Genomic DNA, 6,440 nt, shown 5'->3' with positions numbered 1-6,440 from the left:
AACCTGGAGAGTCTTCTCTCCCATTCGCGCTCCTCTCCCGCATTCCCCGAGTCCTTTCCGAGAGGACTCGGAAAGTTGACATCGTGAATGTTCCGAGTCGTCTCACCACAGCCAAAAACAAAAAAAAGACAGTCTCGGATGTTTTCTAGGGCTCTATCTAATGCTTCCAAACCTCCCTTGTGAGCCATAGTGCACTCATCCCAGACGATTAGATGACACATATTAAGTATCTGCCCCTGATCTGAGCTTTTGCTGATATTGCATGAAGGTATCTCGGATGCTGCTAAATTGAGAGGGAGTTTAAAAGTCGAGTGTGCTGTCCTGCCACCGGGTAACAAAGCAGCTGCAATCCCAGAGGAAGCCACAGCTACCACGATGTCCTGATGATGCCTAACTTTGCAATAAAAAGCTTCGTAATAAATGTTTTTCCTATCCCTCCAGGAGCATCCAGGAAGAAGATTCGTCCCTCGCGTTGGCGTACACTGTTAATAGTTCTGTAGGCTAGCAGCTGGTCCGGAAGTAATTTAGACTCGTTTTCAGCAATGTACTTTGAAAGCGCTTGAGTGTCATAGGATGTTTCCCGAATGACAGTAGTGGGAAGGCTATTTGACCCTGACCTGAATGTTTGTGGCCTACGATATGTGGACAATTCATTACCACTCAGTGTAGCAATTCTGTCTTCAATGTCAATGAGAGTTTTGTTGTAGACTTCATCACTGATACCCTCCATGTCAGGATAGAACAGTTGAGCTCGCCGCTTAAAGTCTTCAGCCAGGTTGTCCCTGTATTTGAGCCATAGAGTGGCAGGATCACACAGTTCGCATGTCTGTAGTAATACTGCTAATAGTGCTCTGAGGCTTACAGGTGATTCTGATAAAGCAGCTCCTCCCAACGTTGAATCCCATTTGCACCATCTTCTAACAGACCTTGTCGATAGTAGACTTCTTGTATGTTGTGCAAACATGCCCATGAACGGTTTTTAGGGCTTGGAAACACGCTGGCCCTCTGACCTCATGCAGTAGTAGACGGAGGTAGATGCACTCTTGTTGAGTGGGATACACTGTGTATACTCGTCGAAGGCAAGTGTCAAACTTAATGCCAGGTTATCCATGAACATTTTGACCTGTTTTCCTTGGGGCCCATTTTTTTCCCTATTCCAAGTGTAGTACGATGGAATCTGTGGATACAGCAAGGTTTGAGCGAATGGATCAACTTTACAAAGCTTGAAGAATGCAATGAACGAGCTATCCCTTGTTTCCTCTTCCAACAGAGAAGCATTAGCATCGGTGAAGTAAACCCTTTGGCCGTTTTCCAGGTGCACTGCAAGTTGTGTCTCCCTGACACCTCGTTCCCGAGCGTTAGCGCGCGTTTTATTTCATATTCATTTAGAGCAAGTTGTTTTACACCTATTACACTATTTTGCTCTTTTTTTTTTTTTTGCTCGGGTCAAATACTAGAGTTAAAGGACATGGTTTGACGATGTGAATTTTCCGAGTCCTCTCCTCCACTCCTCTGTTCGTGAGCGTGCATCTTTTTTCATATTCGTTTACAGCAAGTTGTTTTACTTCTATTATACTATCAATTTTCTTTTTCTTTTCCTTGGGTAAAACCCTTTAGTTTGACTGATAAAACAAGTACCATTCGAGCACTGGGGTCGACGTAATCGACTTAACTTGTCCTTGAAATTGCTGGCCCTGTGCCAAAATTTGAAATGAATATTATCATTATAAAGGTGACGATCTCGCAGAATCGTTAGTACACGAGGCAAAATGGTGAGCGGCATTTCGCCGTCCTTACGTTCTGAGTTCAAATTCTGCTGAGGTCGACTTTGCTTTTCATCCTTACGGGGTGGAGGAAATGAGTACCAGTTGAGTATTGGTGTCGATGTAATTGATTTATTCCATCTCACGAAATTGCTGGCATTGTGCCAAAATTTGAAACCATTATTATTATTATTATTATTATTATTATTATTATTATTATTATTATTATCATTATCATCAACACCGCCACCACGACCACTACCATCATCATCATTATCATCCTCATCATTATTATTATTATCATTATCATCAACACCGCCACAACCACCACGACCACTACCATCATCATCATTATCATCATCTTCATTATTATTATTATCATTATTATTATTATTATTATTATTATTATTATTATTATTATTATTATTATTATTGTTATTACTATATGGCAGAATCGTGACCGCGCCGGGCAAAATGCTTTGCGGCATTTCCTTGGTCCTTACGTTCTAATTTCAAATTCCACCAAGATCGACTTTTCCCTCCATCTTTTCGTAGTCGTTCAAATAATTAGTAGTTGATTACTGGGGTCGATGTAATCGACTAGTTTCCTCGCCTTAAAATTGCTGGCCTTGCTCAAGCATCTGAAGCCGTGGTTTTAAATGCACACATTATAATGCACAGTACATGTTATATTTGGAACATTTCATTTCCCGAGCTCCAGTTCATCACCACCTCCAAAGCATTTTTTCCATTCAATGGTTTACTTAAGTATTCCTTTATCCGTTGTTCTTCGAGGATGCGATTCACAAAGCATAAACCTCATGATGAACTCCGCCTTGGATGACAATCCTTATGACGACCAAAATCAAACTAGAATTATCTGCATCGCTTCATATCTCATTCACTTTCAATGAAGAAATAAGAACGATTTTTCCGTATCCTAGGAACGAAAAATCTTTCAGCAATTTCTCGCCATACAATCAATTCTTCATTTAGTTGTATTGTTTGATAGAGGCATGGCAGTAAATAAATTCTAGTCCTTTTTTTTTTCCTACACAGAATTCCTACGATTATCCCTACTGGCAGTAATGGAGCCAATCTTCCCATGTTTGTCACAATATTTACGGATCAAAATGGTTTTAACTTTTTCTTTTTAGCAATCACTTAATCTTTTTATCCCTGATATCTTCGCTTATAGTACGCTGAATATTATTTGAATTGTTGTGAACCATATATCGATATTGAATAGAAAATAGGTTTCTTCCTATTCAATAAATTGGAAAAGACAAAGAAACGAATGGATAAGAATGTTGATCCAAAAAATTAAAACAATTTTTGACTTGATTTATAATCTTAAAAATACACACCAACATCGAAAAAAGATTTAGTTAACGACAAATAATTAAATGAACATTCATAATTATACAAGAAGTTGCAAACAAAAACAAATCAGAAAATACATGACTGAACTCGTGGCACGTTGTCTGTTATGACAGATTTAGCTGCTGCTGCAAATTATATAAACATATACAGATCACTGTTATCTCTCCACCAACCTCTGCGGCACATTCTGTGCTCTTTCTGCACACCGGATAAAACCAAGTTCATATAAACTACAATAATTTATTAAAACATATTTTTATATTCATGTAACTCCTATTCAAACATTCCCTATGGGTTGAAATTATTTCCATAGCCTTGGACCGTAGCTTTGGATTGTCTGTCTAAACCTCAGTAAGGCCATGTCATGATGATTTCACATGGGCTCTGAATATGCTAGAAATAACAGGTAAATATCTTTCCAATTGTACCGTGTTACCTTAAACGAAAAACTACGTTACATTAGTATTGGAACATAAATAACCATGAGGCTACACTCTCGAACTAATACAACTTTCCACACTTGCAGTGTCAGTACAAGCTAACCGATTCAGACTCTACCCATTCAGATATTCTAACAACGATTTACGGCAGTTTGTTAGGTTTGACTTGAGTCAACTTCTTTGAGTAACACGTTTGTGCTCGTGCTTGTGATAGGCGTCCAGAGCCGATCCATCCACTTCGCTCTCTTTTCTGGATTCCTTTTCCTTTGTTTCCTTCCTCGCCCTCGAGCTGCTCTCCCGCCAAACGAATGTCTTCTTCGTTCAATTCATGTCCGTGCTCGTGCGCTTGCTCGATATTCGGAGCTGATAACAACGGCCTCACCGCTTCTTCTACTCCTTCTCCTGCTTGCTTTTTCTACTGCCATCCACCTGAAGCCGTGACCGCCTCGAAAGAAGTGTGGTAGATACTCTACTAAGCACGTCACTCCGAATGTTAAGTCGAATCGTATGCGAGTGATCCGTTTCGTCTCGATTTTCTCGAGCAAATCGGGCAGGAGGTCGACGACGACGGTGGGGCCGCCGCCGTTGCAGTTCCAGGATGGCAATTTCGCCGGCGACGCTACCGCTCGCCGCGCGGCCGCTATGTGCGACCTGGAAACGCCGAGCTGAGGCATGCGCCTTGAGGTTGAGACACTTTTGGATAACAACTCGGATCCGGCTACGGTCCCGGCTTAGAGTTGTTCAACAGTTATCGCACCCGGGCAGCCTGGCGCCACCGCTCTATCGAGCGAGTGCGCAAGCGTTCCTCTGACTGGACAGGATAGAGTTGACGTTGCCGGCGCCTGCGCAAATCTAGCAGAGGCATCAGCGATAGCGACGGACGACGAGCGAACGCGAGATGCATAGCTACAATAAGACTTACCTGTCTCACCACTGTCTAGACCCGGCTCATTTTCGCTATTAGTGTATGAACAACCCAACGCTCTGCGAATTCTGCTTCGCAATGATAAGAAGAGCCGACATCGAAGGAACAAAAACTACTTCGCTGTGAACGCTTGACTACCATAAGCCAGTTGTCCCTGTGGTAACATTTCAGACACCTCTCGGTGGACGCATAGCTTGACTGACGCTCTTCGGAAAGGATTGATGGGCCACGCTTTCATGTCCGTATCCATACTGAAAATCGAGATCGAGCAATGTTTTGCCCGTTTGCAATATGTTTGGTTTCCGTCCACGCTGAGCTCACTGCGTCACGGTTTCATAGAAGTATCACCCCAGTCAAACTCACCGACCGACTAAAGGTCGCGCATCGGTTACGCCCGTGCCAACAGTGGCGTTCGACATGCACCACGCGCTTTGAACCAAATAATGAACCACTGCTCGGTGACGGCTCGATCCCTTCCCAGAGTGATCGATGGTGATGATAATGGCGGTGAAGACGATGTGATGGTAATAATGATGATGATGATGGTGGTGATGGTAGTGGCGATGGTGGTGATGTTGTAGGTGGTGGTGGAGGAGGAGAAGGATGGCGATGATGAAGTTGATGAACACGAAGACGGCAACAGGACGTTGATGAATACGCCGCCGCCGATGATGATAATCATTATGATGATGATGATGATGATATGGAGGCCGATGACACAACGATAATGACGACAATGACGATGGTGGGGGCGGTGGTGGTGGTGATCGTGATGGTGATGACGTTGATGATAATGATGATGATGATGATTATGATGATGATATTCTCAAGCCGATATCGACAGTTAATATCATTAGTAGAATCTAAAATTCCAGCAGAATTCTTGTCGTCAGTAATTAGATTAGACTAGCAGAGCTTCAAGTAAGAATGAAATCCCTTACATTTAAATGACAGCGAATCATTGTCGAAGTCATGTCTCATCTGTTAAAATGTTTGCCATCAGTTGGCTGTGTACGTTGTTTGTTTACACTCACAACATTGCAGCCTCTGTTTTTCTATAATGTTAGAAAGTAAATACGATGCGACATAAAAAAAAAAGATGGCGGCTGAGTCAAAGAGTCAAAGTAAAGTATTACAAAGACAAACTGAAGAGAAAAGAAAAGGAAAAAGAATTGTTATAATGACATGTAACATCAGCAGACCGATGTTCATTCGTCAGGAGCGTATGTTTGTGTGGCTGAGTGTCTGTGTATATAACTGTGCAGGAACAAAGAGACACAAAGAGAGAGGGGAGAGAGAGAAGAAGGCAGAGGAAGAGAGAGATAGAGAGAGAGAGGAGGAGGAGGAAGGGAGAGAAAGTGGGAGAAAGAGAAAGAGAGAGGGTGGGAGAGATGTGTATGTGTATTTTCTGTCTTTTCATCTGACTGTCGCCATGCTGGGGCACTAGCCTGGAGGTTTTTAGTCAAACAAATCGACTCCCGATCTTATTTGTTTTTAAAAAAGACTAGTACCTATTCCATCGGTCGATTTTGCCGAAAGGCTAAGGTGTGGGAACGTATATGCAGCAACCGCTGTTGTCAAGCAGTGATGGTGGTGGTGGTGTTGGTGGTGAAACAACGACAAAAAGACACAAACGCATGGATACATACATATGTGTGTGTGTGTGAAGGCATGTGGCTTAGTGGTTCGGTCATTCTGCTCACGATAGTAAGGTCGTGAGTTCAATTCGCGGCGACGCGTTGTGTCCTTGAGCAAGACACTTTATTTCACGTTGCCCCAGCCCATGCAGCTAGCAAACGTGAGTAGTACCTGTATTTCAAAGGACCAGCCTTTCAAAGGACCAGCCTCTGTGTTACGCTGAATCTCTCCGAGAACTACGTTTAGGGTACATGTCTCTGTGGAGTGCTCAGCCACTTGCACGTTAATTTC

The sequence above is a fragment of the Octopus bimaculoides genome, chromosome 10 (genome assembly GCF_001194135.2).
Source record: "Octopus bimaculoides isolate UCB-OBI-ISO-001 chromosome 10, ASM119413v2, whole genome shotgun sequence".
NCBI classification, from domain to species: domain Eukaryota; kingdom Metazoa; phylum Mollusca; class Cephalopoda; order Octopoda; family Octopodidae; genus Octopus; species Octopus bimaculoides.
Note: the sequence above shows the minus strand (reverse complement) of the source record.